The 12,610-nt window shown below is 37.8% G+C and overlaps 1 protein-coding gene across 9 annotated transcripts in view; it reads right to left on the bottom strand.

The window, feature by feature from the left end:
* The window catches only part of Sog (chordin short gastrulation), a 101,266-nt gene that overhangs the window by 64,802 nt on the left and 23,854 nt on the right, over window positions 1–12,610 (bottom strand). The gene's annotated exons all lie outside the window — the stretch shown is intronic.

Consider the following 12,610-nt stretch of genomic DNA (forward strand, 5'->3'; position numbering starts at 1 on the left):
CAAATTGCCTCCCTTATCCAATTCTTCTCTTTTTGCTTTGCTACCTTTCTTCGCGCAAACATTTCTACACCTTTTGCTCGCTGACCGGTAAGCGAAAGACAAAAAATATAGATGTTCACGCATGCTCCGTGAGATTGCATAAATTCGATGCTAAAAAATATACACGCGACAAAAAACATAAGAATTATCATTAACTTTGTCGACCAAGATGCTTGGTCGAATAATTTCGCAAGTCAGCGCCTCTGTCGGTCAAAAGGATAATAACACGGGTGTTTAACGGTCACTTTAACGGGTCGCGTGCGAATTAAAATTGGTACTATTCGCCAACTATTAGCGAAGATGAATGACGCGATTGCCGATGGACCACGAGATACTGCATCGTCATCGTGTGTCATCATATGTCACAACAACGAGTTGCCAGTGAATAAACTGGCTCGCTCGCAAATTGCAATATTATCTCTCTACCAAATGATGTGGCTCGAGAATAAGAAATGTCAGTGTTACATATTGTTGCACATTGTTCAGGGGGGTTCCAATTCTGGTAGCAATTACCAGAGTACATGTTTAAATAATTCCAGGAATTATTTCAACGATAGTAGCGCGAACGATTTAAATTCCTGGTTAATTTACCGTAATGCTGATTGCTTTTCGTATAACATATTAGCAACCACGAGTGGAAACTAACTCACGCAAGACTGACGTTGATTATTATTGAAAGCGTTAATGCCAAAACTGATACCGGCATGATGGAATGCGTTGGGTGCAAAACCACACCTAAGTAGCGTTCGATAGGTAATAGGAGCGGGCAAGCTATTTTGTGTATCCTGCCGTGCCCTGTCCGGTCGATATGATTCAATCATCAATCAGATAGCATTATGCTCGCGTCTTAATGAGCGGTTAGAGGCCCGCTTCTCGAATCTCACTTTCATCAACGCAACACTTGCGTAATTCTATTTACTCTAGATTATCTACCACGCGTAACAATCTACGATCAACTGTTTAACATACACGTACAAGAAAAAAAAAGAAAAGAAAATAGGTCTCTTTACTTTGCTACATTTTCAAACTGGACTCGAAAACCTCGAACCAGAAATACATTAATCTCGTTGGCAATGCATTCCTTTTCAATCCATTAATCTTAATTTTTAACTTGCAGCGTTTACTACTCCTATAGACGTAGAGTAATTCGTTCGATAAAAAATTACCGACTAGGCATCGAAAATTGTTGGTTCTTTTTTTACCGACGTATTTCCAATGTGAACTTCTTGTGAGATCGTCGGTAAACTGAAGGAGGAAGGAAGGAGGATTGAAGGGGAAGAACGAAACACGCGAGGGATTCGTCGCAGCGCGATTTGACGCGGTACGGCTCGTTGAACGCGATTGCCGAAGCGGTGGGAAATAAAACGCGGAAAAAACGCGAACAACTTGCGCGCGCGACGAAGACTGCTCGCAAAAGCAAGCGGTTGAACGAAGAAACCATTCGCGGAGGTGGTGGTAAGTCGTTTTGTGTCTGCAGCCCGTCTAAATATACACGGTCCTCTCCTCGGCAATGCAGCCTTTCTTGCACGAGAGGGAAAAAGAGAGAGGAAGAGGAGAATCAGTAACGACTGACTATCTTAGCTCTTAGAGAAATCGGTTTTGTGAGAATGAAAAAGCGAAAATTACCGACTGCAACGCGCAACCGAGACATCTACATGCGAATCTAGCAAAAGCTTCGATATTACCAGCTGATTCGGGGTGCAACGAGCGTTCGATTGCCATCCAGTTTTCAAGCTTAGGAGACGCGTGCACGGATCGCGGAGACGGATTTCTTAAAATAAACAAGCGCGAGATATCGTGTTTCCGAAGTATTCGGGCAAGTCAAAACATCGCGCGACACTTGTATTTATCATATCGCCGCTCTCTTGCAAACAACCTCACTTTCTATAGCAAACAATTCGCTTGGCGATTCGTGCGTTGCAATGACAACTCAATGAATCGGTATACTTACGCTATACCAGGTTCTTCTTTTTTTTTTTTTTTTTTTTTCTTAATTAGATAACCTATATAAGCAGAATCGTTGAAATCATATCAATTATTTTTTTTTTTAATTCTACATGATATGTAACTCATATAATTTTTATTGTATTCAGACGAGAAAAATGATGAATATTCCTCGAACATTAGTAAATACATGTGCAAAAGTTGATACCAAAAAATTTCAGAGTTTCTTTGAAGAAGAATCCTTCAAAATACCTAACTCATAGTATCTCCAATTTAAATAAATAATATATGTTTATCGCAAAACGTCAAACAATCACATCCCACTTAGTTGAGATTTTAGTGCCAAATTTATTAGAAACGTTACAATTCGTAAGTGTACAAATTCGGTTCCGCTATTCTGATTTAAACTGTAACTTTGACTCGGGCAAGTTATTTTGGATTATACGAAAAGCGAACTATTTTCTCAGCAGCAACAGTTGCACGGAATCACGAGTCTTCATCCGGAGGAGGCGTCCCTTTTATTTTCACACTTCTTCAAAGCGTTCACGTGCCGGTACCGAATGCAAAGAGAAACCTATTCATAAATCGAGAGGCACGTCCCGGCAAAACACACGTGACTCGACGTATGATCCTTTGAGGTGTGCTGAGTATCGCGCATTCCTCCCTATATAAATTCTTCGACTCGAGCCAAGCGAATATATGTAGATGTCTATATATTTGTCATGCGATTAACCGCGCGATGTGGAATAGCGTGATTAACACTAGCTACCACATGAGCTCTGATACGCACTACGGGGAAAGACAAACGAATCCGTTGAAAGTAGAAACCATGCATTCAGTTTCCTATCTCCCGCGTTAATTGCTCCGTGCCTCGATGCAATATTTTTCTATTATTAATTATTATTTTTTAATTATTTCATTACAAAATTGTAAATTTTGTAAAATTACTAACTAAATTCAATAAAATTCTATTGTATTAAATTTAGAATTATAACAGGTAATTTTGCTTTTAATTATTTTTAATATTTAAGTTAGAATTTAATTACAATAAAACGAAAGTAAAATATGAAGTGGAAAATTAATTAAGGCTTGTGAAATAATGTAGCAAATATTTTAATTAGTCTGGCCAGACTTCTGAATACCGAATGTAGAAATGCAAAAGTGTAGTAATTACAAATATTTAAAATTTCATTGACTTCTTGATAAAATCAATTCGATTGATATGGAACCGCTTTTACAAAGTCAAAACAAAGTAAGATAGATTCTAAATGACGTATTACATAATTCAAGGATATAATATTCCAATGGTATGAAGTATCCAAATATTTATACACGTGCCAATCTAGCAAAATAAAAAATTTGCGATGGAACAGAAACGGCGAAAAGTACGAATGGGTTAAAATTCAATATTAATTTTAAAACTGGAAGAGACGTGTGATTTACATCAATGGCGAGAACAAAAATAAAAGCCGTGACAGCCATCGAGTTAAAGTGACCGTTGAGCGAAATGGAAGAGAGAGACGTGCGAGGAGTGCGTTCAACGCGAAATCATTCTAGAATGTGTAGTGTACGTCACATCGGTAAAAATGAAATACGGTACCGAGAATATCGTGGGGCAAAAAATATCCCAGACGCGTCGCTAGACGAATCAAGTGACCGCCCATGCATTTCACGCGACCTTTATTCCAACTCAACTAGACAGAAAGAGATGGATAGATAAAAAGAGAGGAATAGCGGGGGAAACATCGAGAAAAGAGACACACGCCATCGTGTCTCGATGGTGTAATATGAGAAAACACGTATTCGCTGGTCAAGTGATTTCGAGAATTAAAAATACGTTCGAGCTTTCGTAAGGAGGTCGATATATCAAGGACAAGCCGTGCCCTGTTTATTCGACTGCGCTCTATTATTGGATTTGAATTCGACTGACAATAGGATCGAAACGAACCTAATAGAATTTACATCGTAGTCGTCGTTGATGCGCTGATGCGTGCACGCCATCGAGAACGTCACTGTGGTTAGGAGATTAGATGCCGAGGGCGCGCTGGACTGAAGAGGAACGGCCGTCCCGTAAATAATCTTTGACGTAACAAATTGAAAATTGGATTACCACGTACCTCACGTCCTGTCGCGAACAGGCTTTGCCTATAAGATGTTATATACAGACGTATTTCAATAAACTATTCAGAATGATTATAGGATATAGGTTATCATTTAATAATCAAATTGTATAAAGAGATTGTAATGCATATGGACGATAGGCCACATTTAATAACAATTATTATTTGAAAAATATGCAAAAATGAATTGCCAATATTTAAATGAATTCAAAATGAATTGACAATATCACATGAAGTACAGGAATATCACAGGTCATGGAATGGCACCCAATGTCAGCCACGAAAACATTGTCGACCTTGAAGTCTCGATAAATACAGCATAAAAAAAACATTGCACTAACCAAACTGTTTGTTTTTTCAATAGAAAAAAAAAAACGATTACTTGTCGGTATTTCACACTATCCGAAGGGAGATTTTTGGTTAGCCATCGATGTTACACGTTTCAGTGTATATATCAATTCACACGTAGCGCGACATGGGTGGACCATAAATCACTACGTATGTATATAAATTCCTAAGCTCGCGCGATCGCAGCTGATTTGCGTCAATCAACGTCAATGAAAAATGAGGTGATCCGCAGCTAAAATTGTGGAGCCTACGTGACGCTTGATTTCTCGATTAAAATTCGATTCAGATGTGATGCATGCGTTGATAATTGGTTGTTATGCAAACCTCGAGATGCAAGATGGCGGCAGGACAAGGTATTGAGTTTCGAGCTTCGAGTCTCGACTAGGGTCTGATAATAAATAGAGACTGCGGATTTTTATGTATTTATAGAAAATTTGAAAATACAAAAATGCACAGGACGTGCGTAATATGAAAAAATATACGAAGTATCCAAAGTATAGTGCTTTCTACAATATTTAGTAGATAAAACGATTTTCTACGTAGGTTGTACATATTTTCTTAATTACGTATATTGTTTACAATGTGAATTTGTATAAAAATCTGCGGTCTACTAATAAGCAATTGAGATAAATGTGAGACATGCACGAGATCCGTATCGAAATCATGTTTCGCGTGAACGAGGAACGGGTGTTGTCGTATGAAATAAAAAGTTTGACGGTGAAGGGACTATTACTCGAGACTCTTGACACGCGAGAGCGCGCGTCCATCTCGACGATACAATGTATCGTCACTCGTCACAGTTTTTCTACTACCACGCCTCTCTTCCCCGTACAAGGGCAAACTACTCGCTTTACGAAGGTGGTAGGCCTTGGTCTAACCGCGGGTCGACGAATAGCAGAGCCCCTACCCAAACGATAGCGAATCGTCGGATGCACACGTCCGCTAAAAGTCAGCGCAACGCCGGAGGCAGTCGGACGCGATACTCGCGATTTACCTACTTTAAAAGCGTACATCGGTTCGCTAAATTTCTTTACTGCACAACGGCCACGTTGTCCTCGTGGCTGCGGCCAATTAGCCGCGAAACGTGTAGCGAGAATCGCGGTGAGTGTGCAGCCACTTCGAGAGGGTCCGACCAATGAGGAGAGAAAAGGATAGAAAAAGAGAAGAGGAGATTACGCCGCACGTGAATAAGATCCATTTACGCGAGACCTTAGGGAATCTTTAACCATGCATTCAGTTATTCCCTCGTCTTATGAAGTTCGAAAGAAGTTGGAGAGGGGTCGGTACATCTGTCACGTACCCTAATCTCTTCGCGTAGAATCATATATTTTTATAAATCTAGTTATTCAAATTGGCTGCAATTATATTTAAAGGAACTATGAGATAAATTCTGTTTGCGAGAATTAATTGAAATAATCTTTAAGAACGCATCTATGTATTACCTCGTTTTGTGAAATTCGAAAAAAAGGAAGCCATGCGTCTGTTATGCATTCTAACCTCTCCGCGCGTAATCATACGTTTCTATGATTCTATAAAAGTTATTTAGGTTACTAATAATTTTTATATTTATTATATGTAGAGAAATCATAAAATAAATTCTACCACGAGAATCGATTGAAATAACACAAAGGAACTGTTCTCGCGGAAGTCGTTCGGTAGGACACCGAGTACCAAACACGGTTTCTCGGTAAACACGCCGGTAGATTTCAAGGTGACCTTCGTTTCCTTTTCTTCGCTGGAATGTCGGGATTTTTTGTGTCTCGAATGCAATAACAGTCGTCGAGACGAACTAGACAGGCTATACCGCGAGTTGTTATCAAGGTTGTGCACGAGAGCTCGTAAATCGATTTGTAAATTAACGATGCTGTCCGTAATGACACATAATGCCGACAGTTTCGTGCACGCACCAAATACAAACATCCATTGGCGTATTAACGACCCGTCGAACGCGTACCCGACTTCCGGAGAGCAGCAAGAACGACGGACACGCGTAGCTAACGTTTCAATAACCTCGGACAAGGGAAAAAAAAGCCTAACCTACCGACGTCGCGATCTCCGTACATGTTTCGACCTCACGCCGAGTTCCGACCTTTTCCGCGTCGATCGCTCGTTTCGCCTTAATTATCCATTTCTCCCGTTTGCTTAGTCCCGATAAATTCTCGATCAACAACCCTCACCAGCGCCCCGGGCGGCATTCAGGCAGGTCCTACTCTCTAGAGTCGACGAGATGTTCTTCCATCTTTCTCTTTTTCGCTACGATCCTGTCGCGTATCTGGAATGCTCGTGTGAGGTCGCAGCGAGCGCATTAAGCCGCGTCCGTGCATGAAACCCATCGTCGTCGTCCGGCGTCGCCAAACCGGCAATAAAGACTAATTGAGATTAGCGCCGGCCGTGCTACGTTAAGCAGGTGGCCGCAGGGGAAAAAGAAAGCGGAGGAAAAGAGGAAGTACATGTAGACATAGAATGTAGCCAATCAAGTTCGATACTGTGGTTCACATATAGCGGGCTGAAAATTATAGTGGTGCAAGTCAAGTATAGTCACACACGTATTTCAATTTTGCAAGTATCATGCCCTTAGTTTCATAGTTAATTATGCTGCATTCTCTCTCTCTCTCTCTCTCTCTCTCTCTCTCTCTCTCTCTCTCTCTCTCTCTCTGATACGTTCACGTGACTTGGAGAAATACAATGAATTTCTTATAATAATAAATATAGAATATTATTCTATGATTTTAGATAACCATATATTTAAAGGATGATGGACACGGAAGGTTCCAATGAGCGATTTAATTTATACAAATACACCGTCTGCAAATTGAGTAACGTACGTTCACAAGAAATTGATACGATTTAAAATAAGGAAATGAGAAAGATGATTACCTAGATTAATTAAAATAAGGAGATTAGCGACACAGGAGTATGGTTAGTAGTAGCGATTCGAATGCCATCTATGTACTGTTTCAATAATATTTTAAATTCTGTATTTAACAGAATAACGTCAAGTTACGTCCAAGAAATATACTTTCTCCCTGTTACTCAGTTATACCGAAAAGAAGATATACAATAGGAAATTTGAACAAAAGATTTATGCATCTTTACTGACCTGCCAACTTGTCTAGGTGTTGAAGGACCAACCTTTCATAGCTTATTTTTCAAACAGTTTTTCTAACACCTAGTCGCCCTAAAGTTTGCACTAAGGTCCAAACACAAAGAGGTAAGCATCTGCTACCGAATTCTTTATATTTGCGTGTCCAAAAACGGCTGGCAATCCATACAGAAATTATCAGGGTTGACAGGTATTTGTGTACTTAACCTTGCGGCCACCAGAAATCAATCAAGGCAGGTCAGGCAAGTACATACAGGTGTGTAACAGCTGAGTCCCCATGGTCTGGGAATTTCCCCTTTTATTCTACCATTTGGGACCGACAACAGTATTTACAGCTAATCCAGCTGTATTTCCTTCTCTTCTAAACGGTCGAAACGTGCTTCGAAGACATTTTCTTCTACTGCCTGCATCGATACAATTACTTTGTACTGTTATCTTAATTGCGTCTGAGATTTAAAGGAAACTAAACCTAAAGGCAAACGCTGTTTATGGTTGAAGTTTCCTGTACGGATTTTCCCCGCAATACGTTGCCCTTCGGCAACGGAAATCGGCTGGATTTTCGTAGAAGACAATTAAACTCTATTACCATGTATTTCACGCACATATTGCTAGTATCGCAAAATCAATTGGAAGAGTAGGCGAAATGCCCTATGGTTCATATCTAAATAAACATATTAAGAGAAATAAAATCACTGTAGCTATAATAACATTTAAATTTGGAAAAAGGAATAGTTGAAGAGTAATTTCCAAATACATAGCATATTTATATTGTTTCAATAGGTTCCAATGATGACAGAAGAAAATATAATAATCCAATATTCTTTATAAAAATTAGTACATTTCTGAACATATAGTCCTGTTGTTACACTCGCAATTCGATTAAAATCGAATCCTTCAGCGAATGCGCGCGCAGTAACATTCCATTGCAATCGAATATCGCAACGTAGAGGTTAAGTCAGATTTATACAAAACCAAGGCGCCTAAGATACACACTATGCTGGTGGTAATGATCGGTTAATTTGCTTCACGACGAGATATCGTTGCTCCCGTTTTTATTGTTGTCACGATAACCGAATAAAGTGCTGCAATGTGATGTCACTGGCGATAAAGCGGTATCTAGAGGTACTCGATTGTCTCGTTCCCGTCGCCTCGGTTTTTGCAATACATAAAATCTACGGTTTTCGCGTTCTATTTAGACCAAGCGATGAAATACAGTTTTCGAGGTGGCGGATTCTATACGGTGTACGAGCAACGTAGCTAGATAAGGCAGTAGCCGCGGAACAGGTACGAAACGAGAGTAACAGAGCCTTTAGGAGGCACGACAAGGATAGAAACAGGACAGAAAGAGAGGCTGCAGACGATACTGGACACTGCTAGATCCTTATAAAGGAGAAGAACGAACCACTTAGATCTCTCTTTGCGACGATTCACGGGCTAACGCGCCTGGATACCAAGTTTCGTGTTGTAGATCGCGTTAAACTGTGTATAGAATGGCGGAATGAAAGTTGTCCAACTATGCTTGTCGATACCACTTGATGAAATTTATTTTTAAGAGAAATATATGAATCTGAAATCATATTTTTAATAAACAAAGATCGATGATTTTTATTTCTGTAATTTTATAAATATCATATATAGTAATTTTACTGATAATATTTAGGCGCAAGATAAAGATATAGATGAAAATCAATTTTTATTTTTAATAATTAGAGATAACACCTTCTCTATTATTTTTGTAGATATTCTATATTATTTTAATAAGAAAATTTAGAATGTTGTAATCACATTTATAAATAAAATATTGTTTTAGAAAAAAGAAATTATGAATCATTAGCGTTACTCGTTTTTCGAATCTGATTGCCTCTCGAACTTGCTGATATAAAATTGACGTACGAAGTCTATTTAATGTGTATACATACTAGCTTTGTTTCCTTAGAACGCTTCAAGAGTCTCCATAGTGTAGCTTAGCTTATTTTGACCGTCGTATTCATAGCATTAGTTTCTCAACTTTTGATTATTACGAAATGAACAAGACTATTGCTATTTTTGTACAGACTATAATACGTATAATTAATTTAAAAATATTACATTGATATCTTATTAAATATTTTTTTACATATTGTGTAAATGAATTATAAATGCAGTATATGCACCAAGTAAAAATAAGCAAAATCATTATATACCGCAACAAAGATTTAGCTTCTTTCATCACAGAAAGACAAAGTGAGAACTCTGAAATTGTCCCTGTCGGTTTATTAAAAATTAACGCCACGTATTCACAAGGCGACCTTGTTCTACGTAGATGCTCCCAGCGAAGGCTCGAGAGATACGCTTTACAATCGAAACTGCAAAAACATTGCGCAATTATGCGACAAACACCACGTAATAACAAATAGAATTCCGCAATCGAGTATGATGTTTCCAATGGTGTGCCTTCGGCAAGCAGCAAACGTCTAGAAAGAATCTCACGGACTTCGGTACATTATTCCCGGCATGTGCGTCGTCTTATCGTAATACGAAAGTAAAAGCAAATACAGCATAATTCGTCGGGCGGATCCTCAAACTAATTTTAATTGAAAAATATCGTATCAATACGAACCCCATTTCTAGATAGTTATCGATACACATAAAGATCTCGAAATGCTTAAGTCAACAAAAAATAAGAATTACACTGAAATGTTCTTTAAAAACTATTTCTCAATGCTTCTGTCTAAATATACAGATATTATATCAGTTTATAGGTTATATACAAATTTTCTTTACAGGAAGCAACGAGATACGATAGGATTCCATTCATCTGAGTTCTATTTGAACGGTGGGAGAAAAAATGGGAAGTGTTCACTTTTAGCGATTTTATGCGTACATTGTACATACAGTGTGTCTAGTTTGGGTGATAACTAGGATCAATTGAATTAGTAGACATGTATTGCGCTGAAATATCTACGTATGAATGGTAAAACGAAATGTGAAATGAAAAATTAGAAATACCCTCGGTCATACGGTTTTCACTATTTTTGACTACGTCCATATAATATTTTTATAAACATAACTAAAATATATTATATATTTTTAAAAGTATATTTTATACATGCATTTTGCACGTATTTTTGTACCAATTTTAAACATTCTTTTATGCGCTATTGTATTCTATTCATTATATGAGCCGAATTTATATGGTATTTCACCGTAATGATTTTCGAAAAGGCTCTGACACAATGATACTTCTAAGGTAGCATGCACACTCTCAGATAAAAGATCAGAATGCTTACATTGTCCCCATTTCAATTGGATCCTGATCATGTGTGTGCGAATATCAAAATTTTCTTGCGTTTCGATTCGGATACATGCTTTTCAAACTCTTTTATGATCGTTCATGAAACAACGTATGCCTTAAAAATAATTTAATTAACGTTGTTAGAATTGTCTATTACTAAACATAAACAGTACAGCATTAGATCGAAGAAAGCAAAATTTCTTGGATATAAGCTATTTTCAAACATCTTCGTGTTAAACACTCTATGTTTATATTGTCCGATGAAATCGCTTTAGTTACCATCGATATCTAAACGAGATTTTCCCTAGTAACTTGCACACGATTTCACATACTCTTTCTAACTTTTACGAGTTTCGGGTCAACGTATAGTTCAGAAGTTGTTCAACTCGAACGTAAATCGCTGTCGGTATGTGGGTGCAGTTAAACGGGTTATCGGCTGTTCAGATATATGTGCAATCTGAACGATGGGACAGAAAAGAAAATTACTATATATAGACAGAGCTATGGTTCGATCCGACTTAACCAAGTCGATACACGAAACGCGTTGTCGCAAAAATGTCAATGCAACGAGCACCGTATCATTACCCAAAGTATATGTTTACATGTTCGCGCTATAACCGGCATATTTATGCTTCGTACTTCATATCCACGATGACAAACAACGACGCACGCATACTTTTATTACACGTACTTATCTTACTACCATATATTCTAATATGTGTTCGATCGGTATCAGAGTATTTCTTGAATAATAACGCGAAAAAGTAAATAGAAGATTCAATATGAAACGCGATAATTCGATAATTGTATTTAATTGACACGGGATCATTTAACTAGGACACTAATCAAAATTTCGTTAAATGGCCACAGATGGGAGCTTATCTGATCGGTTATCGAGGAATGTACATTTCCAGAAAATCATCAAATGTAAGTGAAATATGAATACTTAAAACATTTGTTTATCTTACATATCATTGGCCCCGTGTACGATCAAACTAATATTAGTAAAATTTCACTAATCGTGAATTATAAGTTCCCAGTAATGATAAATTCTTTAGTATACTTCGTGGTAATGTACGAGTTTTCTACTGAAGCAAGTTAAGTATTATTAGTAAATTTGCCAAATTTCAAATCATTTTACTGTCTTTCTTATTTGACGCAATTTGAGTTATACAATATTTAATATTATTAGTTAGTAGATTACATATTGTGAAAAAGGATCCTGCTTTTGTGCTACAATGAATAAATGTTGAATCAAAGCTTAAATAAATGACACACGAAAAAGTTTCAAAAACTAGAGAAAAGTTTCAAGAAACGGTCAGTTAACAAAGCAAATTTGTAGCCAGTTAACGCGACACTACTACATATATTGCCCACGCGAAATGCGCAAACAGTGCGCATGCGCAATGAATTTTTATCGGACATCACGCGTCACACATTCAACAGATAGCTAACCCCCTTTCTGCCGATTGGGGAAAACCTGTTTTTCTTCCCACTGGTAAATTTAATTAACTGTTTGATTGGACTTTACGATTGGATTTTACAAAATAAAATGATATTGTATTCTTCTTTTTGTCCCGCTACTTTTTCGGTGTTCCTTCATTAAATTCATTACTAGAATTTGAATTCGATACCTCATGGTAACTCGATCGTTATCAAAGGTAAGTATTACGCTACGTAATCTAGAAGCAACTGTAATTAATCCCCGGCTATACAACCGCATTTCCTCGCTCGAAAAATTTTTACTCAAATTGTTTAGTGTGTTTTACAACGCAACAAATT

This window comes from Bombus fervidus, chromosome 2 (genome assembly GCF_041682495.2).
Source record: "Bombus fervidus isolate BK054 chromosome 2, iyBomFerv1, whole genome shotgun sequence".
Classification (NCBI taxonomy): Eukaryota; Metazoa; Arthropoda; class Insecta; order Hymenoptera; family Apidae; genus Bombus; species Bombus fervidus.